The sequence below is a fragment of the Mustela nigripes genome, chromosome 10 (assembly GCF_022355385.1).
Source record: "Mustela nigripes isolate SB6536 chromosome 10, MUSNIG.SB6536, whole genome shotgun sequence".
In the NCBI taxonomy this organism is placed as follows: Eukaryota; Metazoa; Chordata; class Mammalia; order Carnivora; family Mustelidae; genus Mustela; species Mustela nigripes.
The window spans coordinates 31,006,795-31,032,563 of record NC_081566.1 but is presented as its reverse complement, the minus strand read 5'-3'; the positions used below and the strand labels follow the sequence as shown (position 1 = coordinate 31,032,563).

The following is a 25,769-nucleotide window of genomic DNA, read 5'->3' as shown; positions in this document are numbered from 1 at the left end:
CTATTTCCATCTCTCCAGAAGACTGTCCATACGAGTGGGGTTTATCTTATTGTTTATAGTAAAATTTTGCTAAAATAGAAATTTTCTGAAAGTAACTTTCACTATACTTACCTTTTATCATCAAGCTATATAATGAATATATTGGGTTATTTAAAAAGTTACATTTTTTGTAAGTATATTTTAAGTGTGCCTTTAATAGTTACATTGATAAACTATTGATAGTGGCAAGTGGGCATTATTTCCAATGTAATGGTGGGTTGCTTTACCTTTCTGCTGGTAAAGTGCTCTTTCTGTCTGAAGCATCTTTGAGGTGTCAGAAGAAATGAGAGTTGTTGGATCACATTTTAGACATCTAGCTGTTATTTTTGACACCTGTGCTAGACACCTAGTGAAATCTGAACCTAGGACTGCCCTTGGTCTGCTCTAATAGCCCTGGGACCTGAGGAATTGGAATGTCTTTCTCCTTACCCAATTCTGTCATCTAGGAGAACACTATGAAGGTTCACGCTCCACTCTAGTTTGAGTTTGGTATCACACAAATCAAGGCACTCAATTTACATTTTGTTTTTGGCTATATGCAGCCCTTTAAAAGCCTTTGGATATTAGTATTTTAGTTTTTTAAAGTCCCCATTAGCCTGAATTTTGAAAAAATGAAATTTCTAAATTCTGTGCCATCTCTTAAGCAAAGCCTGTCATTGAAAAACAAAAAAAAAGGAATTAGCTGTTGAATTCGTGTACAGCTACAGCAGAAAGGTTAAATGTGAACAGAGCGTTGTTTATCTTTTCGGGTGTCACTGTTCTTAGGAGAAGAATGTTGACTTTATCTCTTTTTTTAACCTTTATGCCTTTCCTCTTTCTCCAGTAACCAGTACCTTTACAAATACAGCATCTTGCAGAAATTGCTTTATGTTAAAGATTAAAAACAACAAATAGTGACTATTCTCTGTAAATCTTAGTATTTGCCAAAATATATTCTGTGAGACTTTACTTTTGGGGGATGCTCCGCTGCAGTGTGGTTTTGTAATCATAAGCTGAGGAACAGTTGCATTAATGCCACCCCTCCCAACACACACACAGATGGTTGGGTCAGCACATGTGCTTTGAGGAGCTACAGTATATATGAATATGTTAATGGTACAGAGAAATCTTGTAGTGATAAAAACTGGCTTCGCTTCCTTACCTCCACATTTGTTGGAACTTAGAACCCTTTTCCCCATAATATCTGTTGGCCCTTTATGATCCGCAGACTGAGAAATAATGGTGCGCAGTATAGCAGTGTAACAACGTAGTGTTTTGCTGAGGTTTCAGAATAACAATCCATCAAAAATCTACCATCATTTCATTTCTAGTTAATAAATAGATTTTAGGAACTAGCACTTAGAAATTGTTAGAAATTGAAGTTACAATGAATCTTCTTTGAATTTATATGCTATGGTTCCTTATATTTGTAGGCATAATATTTATAAATGACTTAATTATTCTCTACTTGGTACATAGGGTCACAATGATAAGCCTTATTAATTCCAACTCTTGGGGAAGTCATGCAAATCCAAGATAATAAAATACAGACTGTTTTTTAAAGAAATGAGTTTTATCACTGTAAATATTTCATCACCAATTATACTAACAAAATATTCCCAAGCAAGAGATTCTGGGTGGAAATTCTTTAAAGAATAAATATCAGTTACTTACAGTTAGTTCAGGTGCAAATCTGTAGATACTTCTGAAATACTTGAGATTATTTTTAGCATTTCTTTCAAAGGCTTTAGCTTTTATGACATGAATCTTATTTATAGTATTTGCTTGCTAAGTAATTTCCTTATAAATGAATCTGCTACGGATTCTTAATATGGCGTGTCTCATGAAACCTTAGTTATTTAGTGAGCTGCATCCTCATTGAGAGTAGAATGAAACATGGAAATAAGGCAAAAGAGAGATCTTACCTAATGATGAAGAAGGAAAAAAAAACTTGAGCAGTGATAAAAATTGACAAGAACCCAAGGCTTGACCATTAAAGCCAAAAGGAAGGATTAATAATTGTTAAACCAAAAGGAAAGGCACCTGTTTGTTGAGTTTTGTAAAAGTCCAGCTTGAGGAAATATTAAGTTACCTAGAATGAAAAAAAAAATAAGAAAAAGTGATAGGATGCTGAGGAAAGTGAAAAGATGCTGGAAAAGAAAGATGAAATTAGTTATGGTGGTTGTAGCAGTCATGATGCTTAGATGTGGAGGTGATCTGAAGGCAGAGGCCAGTCTGCAGACAAGCCACCTCGGAAGGAGCAGGAGCAGCTGCAAAGCCAGAGATGCCTGTGTGACTGTCGTGGTGGCCGCTGTGGATGCCAGTGTGCTTCACTCTGCCAAGTGCACTTGGGTCCAGGGAAGACACCCGCGGGGTGGCAGCAGTCCTTACCCTGCTGATTGTTTGCATGCCAAGTGTTCATCTCCAGAATATATCTAAATGCTCCATTCTTTCCTTTTGTTGTATTTTTAAAATAGCATTTATACTTTTGTTTGTAAAATCTTGTCATATCAGCGCTTCTTACCAGGCTTTAATAAACCTGATATGTTGAGATTTCCTTTAATGGCTTTTTGCTTCCTCGGTACTTTAATTCCTTTGTACTACGAAAAAGTATAGTAAAGCATGGTAGTGTCACCCCTTTGACAGGAATGGGGACATCACGGTGAGGGTTGATTGGCTAATGCAAAGCATGAAAGGGAAGGAGGCTTCCATGAGCAGAAATTTGGTATCTTCACAGGGAAAAACTATGATGGCTGACTGAGCAGGCTTTCTGAATTTAACTTTTAGATCCTTGATTATGCACTCTAAGTATTAAATCTTCAAGCATTATCTGTATCAACACTGACTAATCTGCCTTTCGTTATATAATGGATAGCTGATCTAGCTTTCCCTTTTAAGAAAATCCTTGATGTATTAGGTTGTTAAAACAAATTCTAACATTTGGTGCTCATTAGTGTTGTAACCGAAACAAAAACATTTTAATGGTTGATCCCAGAGTATTTTGAAGTTATTGTAACTTTGCTGGAAAGGTATTTAAGCTGTAGTATCAATTACGAACAGGCCACGAGCCAAGTTTCAAAGTTGTTTCTAAGTAAGACGTTGAGTTTTTCAGAATGCAAAAAAGACATTATATGGCTGTGTGCCATGTCAAGGAAGCAGAATGGAACAATTACAGCAGAATTTGTATTGATAATAGTGTTTCTAAGTGAGTAATTTAAGATATTGTGAAGTGGAGTTTGGAATAACTCCCCAGGGTGTCCAACAATTGCTTTATTTTAGTTGTAGACTGTGAAAGAGGTGTTTTGAATATAAAGGATGGGAATTGCTGATTAACAGTAAAAACTTCAGACTTCACATTTAGGGTTTATAACTCGTTGACCTGACTAAAAATGGGATACTTAAGCTTTCTGATTGTACATTTCAAGAAAACTGTCAATCATTTATCTATAAAGGTTAAAAGAATAGTTTTTTATAATCTAGTGATTAAAAAGGTAAAATTGGGGTGCCTGGGTGGCTCAGTGGGTTAAGCCTCTGCCTTTGGCTCAGGTCATGATCCCAGAGTCTTGTGATAGAGCCCCAGATCGGGCTCTCTGCTCAGTGGGAAGCCTGCTTCCTCCTCTCTCTCTGCCTGCCTCTCTGCCTGCTTGTGATCTCTGTCTGTTAAATAAAAAAATAAAATCTTTTAAAAAAAAAGGTAAAATCATAATTCAGATACCTTACTGTTTGTTTTGGCTGAGCAAAAGAGTTTGCAAAGTGGCTATTTCCTTGAATACTCAAACCTAACTCACTTGGCTTGTGGTAACTGTTGAAGAAAGGCAGAATTGTCACTAATGTTCTGTGTGCATTCAAGATTGATTCTGCACTCCATTTGTCATCCTAAAGCAAAAACAGAAATGGAGACAGAATGATTAGATTCATAGTAAATACCATCTAGTGGTTTATGTGTGTGTTTTGACTTTTAACTATGCACACTCTTCTTTAAAGGGCTCTTAAAAAAAAAACAACCCAGAGTATTTTTTATTTAAATTTGTTTGAATTTGTGTAATTTCTCAATGTAAGATAAAAGACTTAAAATTACATAGCTATTAGATGTGTTTTCAACTAGTGTTTTTGAAACATTATGTAGATCTGCAATGTGACATTAGCACGGGAAACAGTTCTTAACAGGGTTCTTGATGAGCTTCTTGTTATTTGAACAATATGTTTAGGTTGTTTATGACTGTGAGTTAATTTGTTTTTGCGCGCATGTTTGTGTATTTTGGCTTTATCTGGACCTCAGCCAGATAGTTTAATGATCATGCTATTGAGAGACAATTTTGAAGCCTTACTCTTTACTTTTTCCCCCTCTGTAAGATGCAAGATTTTGGGGTGGAAGTATGTTTTGAGATACAGTATTTAGATACTATATGGGTATAGTATTTATAGTATTTATTTATAGTATTTATATTTCTACTTAAATAGTATTTAGAAATGTATGAATCACTTTACATGTTTCTAATATTCAGAATGATTTACAGTGAAACTGAATTCTTAGCAACTAGTCAATGTCCTTTATTGAATATCTGCTATTTTTACCTGAGTAAAATGTAAATTTATCAGGTTTAACTTCTAGGATACTTTGAAAATATATTTTATTTTATTTTTTTCCCTTTTTAAAAATTTTTTATTAATTTTTTAAATTTCTTTTCAGTGTTCCAGAATTCATTGTTTATGCACCACACCCAGTGCTCCATGCAATACTTGCCGTCCATAATACCCACCACCAGGCTCACCTAACTTCCCATCCCTCTTTCATCCAAAACCCTCAGTTCCTCAGAGTTACAGTCTCTCATGGTTTGTCTCCCCCTCAAATTTCCCCCAACTCCCTTCTCCTCTCCATCTCCCCCTGTCCTCCATGTTATTCCTTATGCTCCACAAATAAGCGAAACCATATGATAATTGACTCTCTCTGCTTGACTTATTTCACTCAGCATAATCTCTTCCAATCCCGTCCATGTTGATACAAAAGTTGTGTATTCATCCTTTCTGATGGGGGCATAATACTCCACAGTATATATGGACCACATTTTCTTTATCCATTCATCTGTTGAAGGGCATCTTGTTTCTTTCTATAGTTTGGCGACTGTGGCCATTGCTGCTATGAACATTGGGGTACAGATGGCCCTTCTTTTCACTCCATCTGTATCTTTGGGGTAAATACCCAGTAGTGAAATTGCAGGATCATAGGGAAGCTCTATTTTTAATTTCTTAATATTTTAAATGTTGGTTTCCTACCAGTTTAATTTTTAATTTTGAAAAAATTTAATTCTGTTAAAAGTGAAATTTAAATGTTCAGTTTAATAATTTGTTTTTTATTTGTTTTGGTTTATATTATTTTGGTCCAGAGCCACAATGTAGAATATTGCTCATATAGAATAAAATGTCATTAACTCCAAACAGATTGGAGTAATTTTTGTAATTGTCCTAGGGAGATTTCTGTAATTATTTCTTGAGCCTATTGTTTTGGGCAAGTATTGCCTTCTGCTTTTTTTTTTTTAAACCTGTGTTCTGTGGCATGATTTACATGGAGAATAACAGCCGTGGGTGTTCATTAGGAGGAAGAAAGATGGAAAGTAGTAGATTTGTTTGGGATCCATTTTCAATGTAGTAAACAAACAGAATCAAAATATCTTTATGATGATGAGTAAGCGCAGTTAACAAGTACATACAATGGCAGGAGAGTGAAAGGACTGTGTTGGTTGGGGATATTGTTTCCATTCAGAAGTGTGGGAAGGCTCTGTAAAGCTGTAAAACGACATGCTTTCTGAAGTTCATTTTCTAATATTACTTAATATTTCTAATATTGAATATTACTGTGTTTGAGGGGTAACAGCTTCTATCTCAGATTACTTTTTAAGATAGATACTGTATGTGTGTGGTAAAAAATTCAAAAGGGGTAAAGTTATTAGTCCCTCTAACCTTCCCCTGTCGTTAGAAGCGACAGCTGACGCCAGTTCCTTCAGTCTCCTTCCTGAGATTGTATGCAGATACAAACATGTATGTGATATGTGCATATTTTTTATTTATACCACAAGCAGCGTCTGTGCCCTCTCCCCTATTTCACAACACATCTTAGAGATCATTTATTGGGCCAACATGTGTATTAATAAGTGCCTGGCTGGCACACATCCTGGGAATAAAGCAGCGAACAAAATATGCAAGATCTCTGGGGCGCCTGGGTGGCTCAGTGGGTTAAAGCCTCAGCTCAGGTCATGACCCCAGTGTCCTGGGATGGAGCCCTGCATTGGGCTCTCTCCTGGGCGGGGAGCCTGCTTCCTCCTCTCTCTCTGCCTGCCTCTCTGCCTACTTGTGATCTGTCTGTCAAATAAATAAATAAAATCTTTAAAAAAAATATGCAAGATCTCTATTCTCATGGAGCTCACATTCAGGTAGGGGAGATAAACACACACATGGAGAGAAAGGATGAGTATTAAAATAGGGTTATTTTATGGTGCTTAGGGATGGTCTTAGAAGCAATGGAGACCTGTCTGACAAGAAGTGCCTAGCCAAGGGAAGATGAGCAGAAGGAGGCTCTGGGAAGGTAAAGAAATCAATACTGATGGGGGCATGGAAGGTAAAGGAGTCAGGCAGGCGCTAGGCCAGGTAGGGCCAAGGCAAATGGTTTGGGTTTCATTTTAAGAGCAATGAGAGGCCCTTAGAAGGCTTGTTTATGTGCCTGATTAGTCGAGCGTGATGTCTGCTTTAGGTTTTTGAATGGATAATGCTGGCTCCTGTAGACAGTAGGTATCTATGCATACAGAGCTGCTTACTAGTCCCTTGGAGGGATGATGGGGCATGTGCTTAGTCCTCTTTGGCTGACCTTTATGCTATTTCCATTCTTGGATTTTGTGAATAAGGCTGTAATGGCACTATCTCTATGTATGGATAAATCTCGTTTAAACTTTTTTTTTTTTTTTTTTTTTTTTTTTAAGGTTTGGGGAGCAGAGAGAGAGGGAGAGAGAAAATCCTTAAACAGGCTCCATGCCCAGTGCAGAGCCCAACTCGGGGACTGATCTCATGATGTGAGATCATAACCTGAGTCAAAATCAAGGGTCAGATGCTTAGCTGACTGAGTCACCCAGGCGCTCCTTGTTTAAACATTTTAAAAGTATTTTTAAAAATGTGGATGCAGAATGATATTCATGAAGGAGAACCAATGATACATACCTGAGCTTTGTATTACTAAAATATGTTTTGCAGATGACCAAATACTTCTACCCTGAATACCTTGAGCCGGCTGGGGAGAAGTCAGAAACGTGTAATCTTGGTAACCAATGTTAAATGAACATTTTTTTTAGTCTCTCAGTCTAGTTTTTTAATAAAATTAACTTTATCGGGGGTACCTGGATGGCTCAGTTGTGTCTGCTTTCAGCTCAGGTCATGATCCCAGGGTCCTGGGACTGAGCCTTGGGTGAGGCTCCCTGCTCAGTGGGGAGCCCGCTTCTCTTTCTCCCTCTGCCTCTCTCTGAGACCATGCTCTCTCTCTCAAATAAATAAATTAAATCTTTAAAAAAATTTAAAAATTAACTTTATTGAGATAATTTGTGTATAATAAAATGTTCCCATCTTAAGTGTATGGTTTTCAGTGTTTGGCACATCTCTACAGCCCCTTCTAAAGAGGTGTTCTGGGCTCATCTTGTTCTTTCCCTGCTCAAGCTCTGTACCCAGTCATTTCTCCCAAGAGCTCCAGTTCTTCCTTGTGGAGAACAGTGTTTGAAACAAAGATCTAGACACTTGGTGTGCTCACTACTGCCAAGCCCTCATTGCTTTTACGTCCTGTCATATATGAATGTGCATGTGTGTGTGTACACACCCAGGTGTCTACACAGGGAATACATATCTGTGTTTCTGTATTTGTTCATCTGTATAAATACCCTCTGTTGTAGTCTGGTGTCATAGGGCTTTCTTCTTTTCATGCAGCCTGTCTCCCACTAACCTCAGGATTTTGCTTACTTGTTCAATCCCTTATATGTACAACTCTTCTGGCTATAATTAGCTAGATTTTTGCTATAGGACTTGTTGGCTCCCCTAGGGGACGGGAAAAGGGAAGAGAGTGAATCTTGTCCCAGTTACTCTATTGGGTGGAAAGAACTGAAGGAAGGAAGAGACCAGTTAGAATTTTAAACCTGACAATAGACAATTTCATCAGTTTCTCTTTCTCTCTTTTTGTTTCTGACTTTCATGTCACCAGCTAAGTTCATAAAAGTATTTGTAGTACTCTTTATGCCTTTTGTTTTATTTTTGACATTTGAATCTTTAATCCACCTGACATTTACTTGGGAGTGTTTTAGGATCTAATTCTATTTGATGTGTCCAAATGGAGTTTGGAGTTGTCGAAATGGAATCCAGTTATGCCAACATTGATGTTCACTGGTCTGTCTTTCCCTGTCCGAGCTGAGATGGCATCTCTACCCAATTCTGCTTTACATTGTTGTTTTCCTGCATTCGTATGTATGTCCCTTTTATCTCTTTGTTCCGCTGTTTGCCCAATAGTGGGATAACACCTCACAGGGTGATTGTGAGCATTGCATGAGAAATGGATGTCCAATGATTAATAATGAGTAGAGTAGAGAAGGTGTGATTATGTACACATTGGAATATTACTCAACCATGAAAAACAATGAGATCTTGCCATTTGCAACAACAAGCATGGATCTTGGGGGCATCATGCCAAATGAAATAAGTCACAGAAAGACAAATACTGTGTGATCTCACTTATTTGTGGAATCTAGAAAATAAAAATCAAGCACCTGAATACAGAGAACAGATTGATGGTTGCCAGAGGCAGGGGGTGTGGGATGGGGGAAATGGATAAAGGGGAATAAAGGGAACAAACCTCCAGTTATAAAGTAAACTAGTAACAGGGTTAATAACACTGTAGTGCAGGGGCGCCTGGGTGGCTACATTTGTTAAGTGGCTGCTTTGGCTCAGGTCATGATCTCAAGATACTGAGATGGAGCCCCATATCAGGCCCCCTGCTCAGTGAGGAGCCTGCTTCTCCCCCACCTGCTGCTCCCCCTGCTTGTACTCTCTCTCTCTCTGTCAAATAAATAAAATAAAATCTTTATAAAAAATAACACTGTAGTTACATAGTTGAACGTTGCTTACTTTGGTGATCATTTAACAATCAGTACAAATATAAAAATATATTCTGCACCTGAAACTAATGTAATGTATGTCAGTTACACCTCAGTAAGAAAATGACTAGAGCTAGCTGTCTACTGCAGTCAACACATACTACCCATTGTTATTAGCATCTCAGTAGAGAAGGAATCCACTATTGAAACAATAAGAGTGAAAATTGAAAAAGAAACATGAAAAGCATAGCAAGAAGTACTGGCATCTCTTTTTTTTCCGTAAAAACTCAGAATGTCTCATTTTTGTACTCTACACATGTGTGTGGGGTGGGGGAGGGGCAGAGGAAAAGAGAGAATCTCAAGCAGACTCTGTTTTAAGTGTGGAGCCTGACTCAGGGCTTGATCCAATGACCCTGAGGTTATGACCTGAACTGAAAACGAGAGAAGCTCAAATGACTGAGCCACCCAGGCGCCCCTTAAATACTGTTTTAATGCTAGCTTCCCATGAACTACATCTCAGAGTAGTATATATCCGCCCCCTCCTTCACCCCCAAATCCTTGTAAAATGCCAGTCTCAAAAGCAAAAAGCCACATTTTGGGAATGCTTCCTTTGTGTATTTTCTATTAAATACATTAACTCTATATAGTCCATGTTTAATCCTGAATAGTGAATGTGTATATACCATATATTAACAAAATGGTGGTAATTTCTGTATGTTATTAATGGTTTCTCTGAATGCTTCTAATTCTGTGACTAAAGTCATGTAAGTAGTTTGTGTGGTTTTTTGAAAAGATCAAATTAATGCATTTTAAAATTCCAAGTGTCTGTTCTATGTATGTTCCACACCTATGACAAGATGATTTTAGCCATTCACTTGTAGAAAAGAAATACACTGTCGGGGCATGCCAGCTTTGAGGCATATGTTCTATTTTTGCGGGGTAACTGTGTGAAAAATACCAATTACTGAAACTCTGGGAAGAATGAAGTTACTTGTAAACTGAGTATGTGTGCAAAAAGGGCCATCTAAATCAGAACCATGCTAGATGCAATAGACCAGATCTGTATAACATAAACCTTTCCAGATCAGTGTAGCTAGAAAAAGAATTCCATGATTTGGGAAGGCAGCATTCACAAAATAGTATTGTTGACAATAATGTCAGGGAAGTAGTTGGCAGCCGGTCTGACAAACGTGTACCTTAGAAAGACTGTGGAACTTGAAGTACCTTCATGAGTGACTGTGACAGGTTTTGTTTCTAGTACATTTTTTTTAAAGATTTTATTTATTTATTTGACAGAGAGAGATCACAAGTAGGCAGAGAGGCAGGCAGAGAGAGAGAGAGAGAGGAAAGCAGGCTCTCCGCTCAGCAGAGAGCCCGATGCGGGACTCAATCCCAGGACCCTGGGATCATGACCTGAGCCGAAGGCAGCGGCTTAACCCACTGAGCCACCCAGGTGCCCCTCTAGTACATTTTTTAAAATAATATTTTAATGCATATGATGCATTTTGACAAGTGGAATTATGAAATTTCTAAAAATCAAAAGCCTTAAAATAAAAGTACCAGTTCAGTTGGAATGAACATCATGACCCAGTGTGATACATCGATTATATCACAGCACATCCAGAAAAAGAGAAAAGAACACCCTGACCATTTTGGCTCCTGACAAGCATGTCACTGAGATTCTGAACGGGTGCCCCCTGAGAAAGAGAATGCATTCTGATGCCCCACACATATTAGAACATCCTCTGAAAGAGGGATGTGGAGAAAAGCACAGGGCATGGGCGGGGTGGGAAAGCAGGCCTCTGTTGAAGTCACTTCCTGGTCGGCGGCAAGGCTGCCTCCTCATTCTGTGCCTCCAGCTCCCGAGCTGGGACATGTGCAAGGTGGATGTCCTGCAGTGCTTGCAGGATTGACAGGGGCGCTGCCCTGACAGATGCCAGCAGACCTCCTCCCTCCCTCCTTCACTCCGGCCTATCGCTTTCCCCCTCCTCCTTGGTGTTCTCATCTTCCCATGTGTTCTCAGTTCCACCAACTCCCTTGTCCTTCCCTTTTTCTCTCTTCTCCCTCTCTGTTTTTCCCACTTTACCCCAAGGGTTATTATACTTTTAGATTTCCCAATTCCTGTCCCTTTGCCTGACAGCCCAGTGGCCGTGATTCCTTCTTCCTTGTGATGCTCCTGTCTTTGCGTGCCTTCAGCAGGGCTGCTGAAACGCTGGAATTGTACGCAAGATTCTGTGAAGATGCATTATTTAAGGGAAATTCCCTTAGTTCTTCCCCAGTTTTAGAGGATTTCACGAGTTCTCTGAGTTGAAGATGTCCTCCTTCCCAAATGATTTGTGGGGCCCCTTTCCATTTACTTCTTGGGTATCAGGGAACCTCTTTGTACACAGGAAGGTGCTCCGCACTTTATTCTCTGCATTCAGGGAGGACAGGAGATCTGCACCAGACAAGTATAAAGGGACTTAATTATTCCCCAATAATTCATTAACTGTTGCATTCCTGGGTGTGCTTTAATATTTGAGTGTAACAGCTCTGCTTTTAAATATTTTAATGGTGGATGGTTATCTATTAACTTGTTCAAAAAAGTATCAGGAGTTGTCAAGGCAGAGAAGAGTGTTTGCAAAAGGGGGAAAGTAGTTTGCTGCCTCTTTAAGACTAGGACTGAGAGAAAGAAGAGGAAAGAGAAAGTATGGGAGAGAAGTTTGAGCCCCAGGCTTAAGCCTTTCCAAAAAATAATAACAATCATCGGCGTGGCAGGATCGGCCAGAAGAGGAGGGAAGCGCTTTTTTTGATCCTGATTCCAGTTTCCTTCTCTCTCTCTTTTCATCCCCCAAATTATTCTTCGCCTGATTTTTCTCATGGAGCCCTGCGCTCCCGACACCCCCGCCCGCCTCCCCACCTCCTCTCCCCCCGCCGGCGGGCCCCCCAAAGTCTCGGCCCGGCCGAGGGTCGGTGGCCGCCGGCGGGCGCGGCAGCGGCGGCGGCAACTCCACCGCGGCGGCGGCCGGTGGCAACCAGAAGAACAGCCCGGACCGTGCCAAGCGGCCCATGAACGCCTTCATGATGTGGTCCCGCGGGCAGCGGCACAAGATGGCCCAGGAGAACCCCCAAGATGCACAACTCGGAGATCAGCAAGCACCTGGGCGCCAAGTGGAAACTTTTGTCGGAGACGGAGAAGCGGCCGTTCATCGACGAGGCCAAGCGGCTGCAAGTGCTACACATGAAGGAGCACCCGGATTATAAATACCGGCCCCGGCGGAAAACCAAGACGCTCATGAAGACGGATAAGTACACGCTGCTCGGCGGGCTGCCGGCCCCCGGCGGCAACAGCTGGCGAGCGGGGTCGTGGTGGGCGCCGCCCTCTGCGCGGGTGTGAACCAGCGCCTGGACAGCTACGTGCACATGAACGGCTGGAGCAACGGCAGCTACAGCATGATGCAGGACCAACTGGGCTACCCGCAGCACCCGGGCCTCAACGCACACGGCGTCCCGCAGATGCAGCCCATGCACCGCTACGACCTAAGCGCACTGCAGTACAACTCATGAGCAGCTCGCAGACCTACATGAACGGCTCGCCCACATACAGCATGTCCTACTCGCAGCAGGGCACCCCAGGCATGGCGCTTGGCTCCATGGGCTTGGTGGTCAAGTCCGAGGCCAGCTCCAGCCCCCCTGTGGTTACCTCTTCCTCCCACTCCAGGGCGCCCTGCCAGGCCGGGGACCTCCAGGACATGATCACCGTGTACCTCCCCGGCGCGGAGGTGCCGGAGCCCGCTGCCCCCAGCAGACTTCACATGTCCCAGCACTACCGGAGCGGCCTGGTGCCCGGCACGGCCATTAACGGCACACTGCCCCTCTTACACATGTGAGGGCCAGACAGTGAACTAGAGGGGGGAGAAATTTTCAAAGAAAAACGAGAGAAATGGGGAGGAGAGTAAGGAACAGCATGGAGAAAAACCCGGTATGCTAAAAAAAAAAAAAAAAAAAAAAATCATCACCCGCAGCAAATGACAGCTGCAAAAGAGAACACCAATCCCATCCACACTCACGAAAAAACTGCGATGCCAACGAGAAAACTTTTATGAGAGATCCTGGACTTCTTTTTGGGGAACTATTTTTGTACAGAGAAAACCGGGGGGGAGTGGGGCGGGCGAGGGAATGGACCTTGTATAGATCTGGAGGAAAGAAAACTATGCAAAACTTTTTAAAAGTTCTAGTGATATGGTAGGAGCTTTGCAGAAAGTTTGCAAAAGTCTTTACCAATAATATTTAGAGCTAGTCTCCAAGCGATGAAAAAAAATGTTTTAATATTTGCAAGCAACTTTTGTACAGTATTTATGGAGATAAACATGGCAATCAAAATGTCCATTGTTTATAAGCTGAGAATTTGCCAATATTTTTCAAGGAGAGGCTTCTTGCTGAATTTTGATTCTGCAGCTGAAATTTAGGACAGTTGCAAACGTGGAAAGAAGAAAAATATTCAGATTTGGACATTTTAATTGTTTAAAAATTGTACAAAAGGAAAAATTAGAATAAATACTGGCAAAACCATCTCCGTGGTCTTCTTTAAAGGGGAAAAAGTTTTAGATTGTACTAAATTTTTTTCAACTTACTGTTAAAAGCAAAAATGGCCATACAGGTTGACTTCGTTGGTAATTTATAATAGCTTTTGTTTCCCAACTTTCCATTTTGTTCAGATTAAAAAAAAAAAAAACCATGAAATTACTGTGTTTGAAATATTTTCTTATGGTTTGTAATATTTCTGTAAATTTATTGTGATATTTTAAGGTTCCCCCCCTCCTTTATTTTCCGTAGTTGTATTTTAAAGATTCGGTTCTGTATTATTTGAATCAGTCTGCCGAGAATCCATGTATATATTTGAACTAATACCATCCTTATAACAGGTACATTTTCAACTTAAGTTTTTACTCCATTATGCACAGTTTGAGATAAATAAATTTTTGAAATATGAAAAAAAGTATTTTAATGGTGTTAGGGTTATAAAAAGCATTCTGTATTAATTTTCCATTTCAGATATTCCTAACAAGTGGCCAGCTCTACTGAAAACAAAATAGATGTTTCTCATTTTAATTGTATTTTTTCCAACTTGGAAACAAAAGCATTCTATATTTTTGAAGCTAATTGTCCAGTGGAGAAACACTTTATTTGGAATCATTTACAAACTCGTTAGGAAAAAAGTTCAGATTGACAGCATTTGGGGTTTCTCATAAGCATTTGAAGGCAGACAGGTCTTCTATAACAAAACAATAATGTAGACTTTTCGTCTATATTTTTCTAGTCAGCCAAAGTGCAAAGTTGTCTTCTTAATTAAGATCATCATTCATGTGACTCACCATGATAGCCTGACAAAGTCAGACCTCCTCTAGGAGGACGAGATACCCAAGTAACACATCTTCTCATGTATCACAGTTGAGAGAAGTAAAATACTCCTTTGAAATCAATGTTGCTTTTATTTCTGCACTGCTAATTCTGACCTCAAAAATAAAATGTCCTTTTTCAAGGGTCTTAATTCTACTGGGGAGTAATCAAACCAAATTAACAAACACAAGCACCTTACCCCCCTTTTAAAAAGCTACTGGTGATTAATCCTGGTTTAGTGTGTGGGACTTAGCTAACAGGGTGTCACAAACACGTTTAACGAAAGTAACTGAGTGCACTCGCTTGGGTCATGTGCTAGTGAACATGGCAGTGATGGTGCATCGTGGGTACTTGCTCGGGCAGTTTGCTGGTGAATGTGGCGGTGACTATGCCTTGAGGGTGCTCGCTCAGGCACTTGTCCTAGTGAACATGGCAGTGTCTGTGCCTCACGGGTGCGCACTCGGGTAGTGTGCTGGTGAAGGTGGCACTGATGGTGCCTCGCAGGTGCTCACTCTGACCATGTGCCAGTGAACATGGCACTGGCAGTGCCTTGTGGGTACTTACTCAGGCAGTGTGCTAGCGAACGTGGCTGTGACTGTGCCTTGCGGGTACTGACTCGGGCAGTGTGCTAATGAACGTTGCAGTGACTGTGCCTTGCGGGTGCCCACTTGGGCAGTGTGCTGGTGAACGGCACTGACAGTGCCTTGTGCGTACTCACTCTGGAAGTGTGCTAGTGAACTTGGCAGTGACTGTGCCTCACGGGTACTCGCTTGGGCAGTATGCTAGTGAACATTGTTGTGATGGTGCCTCGCAGGTGCTTGCATGGGCCGTGTGCCAGTGCACTTGGCACTGACGGTTCTTGCCTTGGAGACAGACATGTATGTGTGTAAGTGTACGTCCTACATATGTTCATATACAAATAGCCTCAGGTACAGGAAACAGATGAATAGGGCCTGAGGAGAGGGTAGTCTTTGCTTTAAAAAGCCACCTCCCATGAGTTACTTGGCAGAAAAAGTAGAGCCCTTTGCCTAGTCTTGATAATTAATGTTTATTCTGTGTTTTAATAATAAAGTCGGTGCCAGGCCATGATTTTGTGGCAGTTCAGAGACGAAGCTGCAGTCATCCAGTAGTATTTGTGCCTGGAAACAGAAACTTTGCCCTGGAAATGCAGACATGTGGGTACATACAGAAGCAGTGTAGGCGGCTGCCTGTGCAGGAGGGAAGGGGATAGTCCCTGATACCACAGAACCACGGCACGGAAGCTGGTGCCGGAAGCTGCTCCTGGAGAAGGCTGTGTGCCCTACCTTCCGCCAACCAGTCTGGTCTGGGCCACTTCACTATTGCTGGAATGGTGGCTTCAGGGCTTTCCCTCCTGTTCATCAGAACAGATCCTCTTTTTTTTTTTTTTTTTTTTTTTTTGCTTATCCAGAAGACTGTGCTTTGAAAGCTGAGTGCTGAAATATATGTGGGGATATCGAGCTGTTTTCGATGAACAAAATTGGGGGACTAGAATGGGTGCTCCAGAGTACCAACAGTCCCGTCTATGGGGAAGCCAGGGTAGTTCAGTGTAAATCATTTTCACCTTTGTCTCGGGGGCACAGGGGCCCCCCAGACAACCCTGGGGGCTTCAGGGGGAGCAGGTTTGCAGAGATGCCGTGAGTGGGGACTCAGCCCACCCTACTCCCCTTAACTAGGGAACTGCTACAAAGCCAAACAAAGAACTCGAAAGCAGTGGAAGTTCTTGACTCTGTCTTAGAGCCTGCCTGAGGTAGAGTGTGTGTGCCAGTCCCAGAAGCATCTCTGCCTGTGATGAGGAACCATCACAGGAACCTTCTCACTGGGCCTTCCCTGTTCTGGCCTCCTCTGCCCTTCTCACACAAGGAGAGTAGGGGAAGGAACTGTTTAACAGTGGACTTTCACACTGTGAGAGCCAGGAAAGTAAGAGCTATTAGAAATGATGGATTTAAATGTTAATCAGCGTTTGAAAGCCCTGAAAGATACTCTTCAGTTTTCTTACCTAATGAAAAACTTGCCTTATCTTCGTTAAGAATAGGTACAGAAGTAACCAGCACTCTAAACTATTTAGAAAGCAGCAGATTGTAGCCATAATGAGTCTTAACCTTGGCAGGATCAGCACATGGAGATGGTTCTTAGGTGCCTGGGGACAGATGCACACCCCAGGCTGCCTCACTAAGGCCACGTCTTCATCAAATCAAGGTGTCCTGATTTTTGTAATTAATCTTACTAGGTTACTAAGTGCTTTTCATGCTTAATGAACAAAATTTAAAGAGTTAACTAGCTTAATTATGCAGTATAAAATGCTTCCTTTTTTTATTTCAAAGCACATTTTTCTCTCCACCTTTTGAAGATATTTTCACTAATTCAGAGTTTGCATAATATTAAGAATACCATAACTTATAAACTTGTAAGGGTGTGTGATTTGAATGCTTCCTACGTAATGGGACTGGAATTTTTCTCTAATTACGGGAGAGGCAGACCATCATTCTCCAGTTTCAAAAACAGAATGCAGCTGGCTGCAGAAGGAGGGCTGAGCTAACAGAACATTTAATACTTTGAAAAATATGTCCTGGGGGAAAAGATTTTTCTGTTCAAAAAGATACTGAATTATTTAGCTTGGCAGCTCCAGGGTGTGAATATTTTGAGCGCCATGACTGTCATTTATTTTTTATTGAGTTCAAATGGAAAAATTGAAAACTGTATTCCGACGTGTAGTCCTTTATTAGATCTCATATAAACCTCTGGCTGCAACGGCCAGTGCGCTTCTGTGATCTGCATAGGCACATTCCACTTCGAGGGGATCAGTGTTTAATTTTCAGAATTCTCAGCAAAGAGCAGAGCTACAGCCAAAAATTCCTGCACTGAGGCTCCTTCCGGCCCAGATGAAACTAATAATTCCCGGCTGTGCTGCTGTCACTCATTACTAATCCAGGTATGGCTGCTCACTGTTTTTAATTTTCCTTTTCTGAACCCAAAGGCAGTGTTTGCCTTTTCCCATGAGAAGGCGTGATCATGTGCTGGAGATTCCAGCGGCTGGAAGTGGAGGCCTTCTCTACCCTGACATAACTGGGTTTTGTTGTTGGCCTGGTGGGTGTGGGCTTGCTCATAGACACAGCACAGGGGAGGACCAGTGTGGGGCAGAGACTTCTAGAAAAACAAGACTGTGTTGGGGGTTGGCCCTAAGGTGTTGAAGCTGGTATGAGGGAAAGCAGCTCTTTCCTACCACAGGATATCGACTGATGCCACTGGCCATTTTGGGACAGAATGTTGAGCTGGATGGACAGTATGTTTTAATGTTTATTACAAGTTATAAAAATAATAGTGCTTTGGGAAACATTCAAAATGTTGTCACCATTTAACATTCTGTTAAAATCAGATCAGAATGTATCCATTTCACATTTTATTTTTATTTATTTATTTATTTATTTTTATTTTTTGATTTTTAAAATTTTTTATATTTATTTATTTTTGAGGATTTTTATTTATTTATTTGACAGACAGAGATCACAAGCACGCGGAGAGGCAAGCAGAGAGAGAAGGAAGGGAAGCAGGCTCTCTGTCGAGCAGAGAGCCCGATGTGGGGCTCGATCCCAGGGTCCTGGGATCATGACCTGAGCTGAAGGCAGAGGCTTTAACCCACTGAGCCACCCATGCGCACCCCCATTTCACGTTTTAAACTGTATTAATGGACACTTAAAAACAGTGTGTATGGAATAAGAATCATGGAACTTGGAATTGGGCAGTTTTGACTTTATCTCAGCTGACTCTGTGACCTCAGGCCAGTGACTTAAGATACTTGGTTTTAGGGTTTTTTGTTTTCATTTTTGTTTTTAAATAAAATAGCATAACAGATTACGGAGTTAGTGTGCAGGTTAATGATATGGTAGGTATAGGATACCTATGTAAGGCCTGTGGCATGTTTGGTACTCAGTAAATGATCCATTATATATTTATTGTGAATTGTCTGTCTCTGTCCAGTCTGTCCGCTTGCTCACCCATCCCCTGCCTACCTATTTGCCTATATATTTATATTTATTTTACAGATCTTTTTTTTTTTTTTTTCGGCCTTCCATTCTTTTTTAAATCCAACTGTATTCTGGGGGTACCTGGGCAACTCAGTTAGGTGTCCAGCTCTTGGTTTTGGCTTAGGTCATGATCTCAGTGTTGTGGGATCAAGCTCCATGTGGGGCTGCATGCTCAGTGGGGAGTCTGCTTGAGGGTTCTTTCTCCTTCTGCTCCTTCCCCTACTTGCACCCTCTCTCTCTGTCTCTCTCTCAAAAATAGATATTTTTAAAAAAATCTAATTGTGTTCTGTGGAAATTTAAAAAATGAAAATACTTAGCATAAAGGATAAATGTATGAAAAATGAAAGGTTCACTGGTTATCTCCCAAGAGGCTTCTAGATTATGTTATCTTCGTGTGACGTTCAGTCTGCTGGTATGTCAGCCTCTTAAGCCTCCAGCTCTCTCTCCTGGGGAGACATTATCAAGGTCACAGAGCAAGATAACTGCACTTACTGCCTACTAATAGGACTCTACAGACTATGGCTTCTAGTCGGCACCAGAGCAGAAAGCTGAGGAGCCGTAATCAGCATCAGGTTTCTTGGTGAGCAAGGGAGTATGGAAAGGGGGAGCTAGTTCTGTGATTCAGATAGTTAGCAGCACAGGTAAATGTGGTAAACTGAACATATGCTCTATTTTCTGGCCCCTATGAACTCTCACTGAACTGACTGTAATGGAATGGAGGGTGACAACCATAGAATGAACTTGACCAGCATTTTGGAGGCTGGACTGTGGATCGTCCAGCACTGTGCTGGTGGGTACTGTAGAGCAGAGAGGACAGAACAGGGTAGAAGCAGATAAGAAGTGAGTGACTGAAGATCGTGTCCCTGGAGGCCACAGACCTGGAGGGCATGGGCTGTCTCTGAGGGCGAGCATGCTGCAGGAGCTGCAAACAGGAGAATTGTTTGAAAACTAGGTTCCTGGGCTCCTGTCTCTGCTGCATGTGGCCAGCGGACTGCCTTTCCCCGCTGTAACAGAACACCAGTGCTGTATTTTCAGAATCCTTAAGTTGGGCACAGCTAAGGACGGGGTGAATACCGTCACAGGTATTGGGTCTGTATGGGTGATCTCAATGGATCAAAAAGCTTTGTTCTTGTGGGAGGAGATGAACAGTAAATAGTAGATGTAGTAAAGTTATTTGCCTAGGATGTCAGAAGTGATAAATACTTAGAGAAGAAGAACTTGGAATCAGGGAAGTTGTGAGTTCTGGGGGGGAAGGGCTGTGGTTTAAAACGAGGTGGCCAAGTGGGAGCCATTTGAGTATTGCACTGGGAGAGTGAAAGAGCTTTGCAGATTGGAGGTGGTAGTGTCCTGGGTGGAGGAACAGGTAGTGCAAAGGTCCTGAGGGAGATGCAAGACTGAAGCCGCAAGGTGGTTAGCTGGTGGAGAAGAGTGAGAGATGAGGTCAGGAGTACTGAAGGGCCATGGGGTGGGCAGTGGAGATCATGTAGGGCCTGGCTGGCTATTGTAAGTCCTTGCTTTTTCTTCGAATGAGTTTGAGTAACACAGTCTGACTTAACATTTTAACAGAATCAAACCAGAGTCTGCATACTGAGTTGCAATGCTCTCTGCCCAATTTTGGCCAACACACAGAGGCTCCCAAGCTTATACCCACCCCCCTTTCTCCACCCTCAACAGGTGAATGGAGGATCTCTCTCTAGGGAAAAAAACAGTTCTGCCATTAATATACAGCTACTGCTTATGTCTCTGCTGTCTCTTAACTTGGACAGACATGCTGGAGGAAAGTCTCTCACATGAAAGAAACTAAAACAGACAGGAAGATTAAAAAAAGAATGTGAAAGGAGCAGAATCAATAAAAGAGCAAAAGACATTTGAAGGAAACTGTAATTAAAATCCTCAGTGGATTAAAATCCGCTGTGTCTGTGGAACAACAAGGGCTCCAGAAAGGATCATTCACAGAATAAATAGGGCTCTTGGATATTGGAAGATTATTAATTCAGCAGAAGGTCTGCCTTCAATGGAGACTATCTTCCCCAAAATAGATTTCAGCAGGCAGGGAGGCAGACAATAAAGTGGGAATGGAGGTAACAAGATGCAGCTAGAGGGAGCCGGCCTGGTGTTTGCTGGGCAGGTGGAGGTATAGGACCCCAGCAGGAGGAGCTCCAAGATAGACAGGATGGACAGGACAAGAGGAGGTGCAGTATGGACAGGACAGGAGGAGGTACAGGACAGATGGGATGGATAGGACAGACAGGACAAGAGCAGTGTCATGATGGGCAGGGCTGTCAGGACGGACAGGACAGGAGGAGCTCCAGGACAGGTTTGGGGGGACCGCTGTTGTCCAGGCTTGTGTACTTTAGACTCTAGATCCCATGAAGTTGGGAGTTGTTTGCTGTCCTGTGTACACATGTCACAGGCCTGGAGGTGTTGTCACTGAATCATCTTGTATTAAGAAGATGAGCAGAAAAGTAGGAGGCTGCAGATTAGAAGGAAACATCTTGTCAAGAGAGGAACTGTGATCATTGTTCTATAGGTGATTCCTCTGGGAATAATATTGAGGTACTATTTAGTTGTAATGTGAAAAGTGCTGATTTAGCAAACAGGTGTGATTTCCAGAGAAGGGGGAGGGATGCTCTGGAGAGCTACATTCCTATCGCCTGTGTGAAGTCCATACGTAATGCCTGAAAGACTTAAAAAGCAGGGGGTGCCTGGCTGGCTCCATCGATGGAGTGTACAACTCTTGATCTTGGGGTTGTGGGTTTGAGCCCCACGTTGGGCGTGGAGCCTATTTGAAAAAATTTGCAAAGCAGTTATGAACATGTGAACTGCAGGTAATGAATGAGGAGAAGGTGTAGGGGAAGCAAGGAGGGGCAGGGGACCACTTTCCCCCCAATATGGGCCCTGTAGAACTACTTTAAAAACTATGTAAATAGGTTGTTTTGATAAAAATAAAAATTAAATTTCAGATATTTGATGGAACCAAGGACTACTCATTCTTCCACTAAGGTCACAGTTGTCACCAGAGTGTGGCTGTCCCTAGGCCAAGAAGCCCTCCCTCTGGGACAGTCCCATGTCTTATTCTCTCTGTTTCTGTCTTTGCCGTCCTGCCTTCTGAATTACTGTGTACTTAAGAGACCTTAAGACAGTCAGTTCCATCACAGGCCAGTGAGTGGCTGGGAGCATTCTGCCCCTGGTTCTTGGTTTCTCTTGTGGTGACTTTGCGTTTATGTACCAAGGCCACCCCTTATGAGCCATTGGTAGTAATTTTATTGTAACCTCGAATTACTGATAGCACATTTCACTCTAGAGAAGCCTGCTAGTGCTTTGTTATTCCATCCATTTACGTATTCTAGACCAGAAATTCTGTGGAATCAGGGATTAGGTTGTTTATCATTAAGTGCCTGTCATACTCCGTGCACATGGGAGATCTTCAGACGTTTGACCAGAGTTCTCTTACACCATGAAACACAGGTTCATGTAGCAATTAAGTAATCATGTAGTGATTAAGAGCTTGGCTTCTGAGTCAGATGAGCCTGGATTTGAATCCCATCTCTGTCACATCCTGGCCTGGTCCCCTCCTCTGAATCGGGAGGCAGAGACCCCGCTCAGCACTCAGCATGGGCCAGAGACTGCTCATGGTGCTGTTTCTGCCTTTCTGTGTGGCCATCCCTTGGCTTGGTCTGGTTATGAAGTCAGAACAGCTCAGCACGTGTTCATGACTCTCAGCACAGCTTTTCAGACGTCCTTTGCGTGGATGTCTGCACCCACCTCTTGCTAAAGTACTCTCCCTTGACTTCCAGTCCTTCCCAAACATTCCACCTTCTCACCATATGGTGTTCTTGATCATCATCCTACTGTTCTTTCAAAATTCATTCACCATAGTGAATGATTAACTTGGCGTTTAAAAATAATATTTGTTAGTAAAGCCACACTCCCTGAATTCCCTAGTAATGTTGTTGTAATATAGATCATGTACAACAGAAATATTTTTAAAGCAAAAATTCTGTTTCTCAGGAGACAGATATTTATTTTTAGCAATGTTTATTATCGAACTTCTAGTACAGCAGGGAAAATGTTCACGTCCTTCATAATATGCTTTCCTCATGAGGTATTTTGGGTGCATTAGAAGAGAAGAGTAATAAGATAATTTTAGGGGTGTCTGACTGGTTCTGTCCATAGAGCATATGGCTCTTGACCTTGGGGGTGTGAGTTCGAGCCCCATGTTGGGTGTCAAGATTACTTTAAAAAATAGAATCTTAAAAAAATGAAGATAATTTAATCATTTGTTTTCCTGAAAGGCTGAGCAATCCTTTCAACACTAAGCTGTCCTCAAGGGTAGGAATCTATGTTCTTTTCATCTTTGTCCACTGTGTGACTTTTATAAAGTCTTAACTGTCAGCCGAAGGACTACTTTCATGAGTGGATTAACTATAGTGTTTTGTTTGTAACTTTTTATTCTGGTATAATTTTGAACTTAAGAGTTAACAAAATTAGTACAAGGAAATCTCATATACTGTTTTTCCAGATTTACCAATTGTTTACCAAGTTTTCATTTTTTTAAAAGATATATTTATTTATTTGAGAGATAGATTGAGTGTGCTCGCATGTGGGGGTCTGGGCAGAGGGAGAAGGAGAGAGAGAGTCCCCAATCAGACTCTCAATGATCAGGAAGCTCAATGTGGGCCTTGATTCCAGGGTCCTGAGATTGTGTCCTGAGCTGAAGTCAAAAGGCAGAACCTTAACCAACTGAGCCCCCTGGGTGCCCACATCTTTAATTTTTTATATATGCATAGTGTTTTTCTGAACCATTTGAGAGTAAGTTGCCGCCATCATGCCCCTTTACCCCTAAATATTTCACTATGTAATTCCCAAGTAGTCCATTCTCTTTTAAAGTGCCATTGTCTGTATTTAGCCTTGATACACTGCTGTGCTCCCCTGTAGTCCACGGTCTCGTGCTGTCTGGTACAGCCACTTCTTTCCGGTCCAGAGTCAGATGGTCCACGTAAGCCTCGTGTCCTCCTTTAATTCAATCTGAAGCAGTTCTTTAATCTTTCTTTACTTTCTTAACCTTTAAAGAGTAGAGTTCAATAATTTTGTAGAGTAGTCCTCAGCTTGGGTTTGTCTAATGTGTCCTCATGATTCAGTTGGAGTTTGCTAGTTTGGGCAGCAAAACCAGAGAAGGGATGTTGTGCCGCCTTCGTATCTCCTATCGGCAAGTACATGATGTCAAATACAAATACACTGATTTGTCAGTCCGTGAGATTGTGTCCACCAGTGTTCTCCACTGTAAAATGATTGTTCCCCCTTTGTAATTAATATGTAATTTGTGGGGAGATGCTTTGAAACTATAAATACCTGGTTCCTCATCAACCTTTCACTCTACAGTCACTGCGTCCATCCTTCCAGCCTTCCCTATTTGTTAGTTGGTATTATGCTCTAAGAAAGAGTTTCCCCTTCTTCCTTTTTAAAATTTATATTCATTCAAACTTATAAGGTTCTTACTTTATTCAAGGAGTTCTATTCCTTACAGTCATTAATTATTCTGATGCTTGAAATTATTCCTGCTTTGGTCTGTGGGAGCCCCTACCTACTAACTGTTACTCTGACCTTTTTTGGAAATGTCTTCATCATTCTTTGAGAATTTCATACTTCTTGGCATAACAAAATGTTTTAAGTTCTTCGTGTACTTTCTTTTCCCCAGCCCTGGACTCGGCCTTTTTATACATTGTCTTGGTTCCTTTTTGTGAAGAATGGTGTTGTAAAGGCAAGATCTGGGTGCTTGGCATGCACGTGGCTACTAATTTGTTGTTGACGTTAGATCCTGTCAGGTCTCAGATCTCTCGTACTGAACCAGGGACTATGTGTACCTGTGTGTGTATAACACACCTCTGTGTCTGAATTAAAGCTCTGTATCTGAGTGAACACTTGACATCATTGCACTTCAAATCCAGCAGCCCATGATTTGTTCTAGTCATAGGATGTTTGTAACTCCAATAGGGGAAACCTGACTCTGTGATACTTTTCTGTGTCACTAGTATCTTGTCCAAGTCTTTGGCATTGAGTGGTAAATCCATGGTTTAAGAATTTGGATGAATGAATGAGTAAATACAGTCATTACAGTGTTATCTCTGTATATATTCACACTGCTGTGACCAATATTTGGCATGAGGTAGATGGTAAATAATTTTGTTGAACAAGTGGTTCTTTCCTCTCTAATATCTTCCTATTTTATTTTAAACCAGCTGAGATAGGACTCCATATAAGTATTCTTGATTTGTTTTTTTTGTTGTTGTTTCTTTAATATTTATTTATTTATTTATAGAGCATGAGTGGGAGGGGCAGAGGGAGAGGAAGACAGACTCCCAAGTAGACTCTGAGCTGAGCGTGGCTCAATCCCATGACCCCAAGATCATGAGCTGAGCCGAAACCAAGATTGGACACATAACCGACTGAGCCACTTAGGCACCCCAATTACTCTTGATTTTTGCCATTTAAAGCTTGATGCAGAGAAATTATTCAATTAATAGGAACAATCGTTTTCCAGTAAGAAAAAGTCATAAATAAAAATAAAATTACTCTGTAAGAAAAACAGTTCTTTTATTTGAATAACCTCAGATTTGGGCAGCACCATTGAAAAGGTTCCTGTTTTTCTAATTACAGAAATTGTAGCTTGCAGAGTCTGGCACACTTTTCTCATTTGTCAGCTCTACAACTTGAAATAAGTTTTTCATCTGAATTCTATTCCTACACCCTCGCTGTCAGACAAAAAGAATTTCCATGTCATTTGGGCTTGTTATTAAATAAGAAAGAATGCTTGAAGATAACGTATGAATAAGTGATCAGAAATCTCTGATAACCTTCAGACTCATTGCCAGCTAATATTAACTATGAGCAATCTGGGGGTGGGGGGGACAGTGGAGTTTCATTGACCTATGCCCTCAAAGGTTGTAGATTTACAATTTAGGACAGCCGTTAATGATGTTCCTTCATGAAGTGGATTTTTTTCCTTAAACTTCAGGAAATGCCTATATTTGTCTTGATATAATTAAAACTAAGTAACTCCTTATTCTATAAACTCTTATTTTATTCCTAGAAACTTGTTTAAAAAACTACTTTATTCTTTTTTGTATTTGCTTTTTCTCTTTACCTGAAGGATATTAAGTGTAGCATATGCATTGTAACCTCTAGGATAGAATTCACAATGTAATTTCTAACG

General features: G+C 41.4%; 1 protein-coding gene and 1 pseudogene across 4 annotated transcripts in view; both read left to right on the top strand.

Moving 5' to 3' along the window:
* DISP1 (dispatched RND transporter family member 1) overlaps window positions 1–25,769 on the top strand; it is a 176,287-nt gene that overhangs the window by 36,957 nt on the left and 113,561 nt on the right. The window lies entirely within an intron of this gene.
* On the top strand, window positions 12,098–13,841 carry LOC132025538 (transcription factor SOX-2-like; annotated as a pseudogene).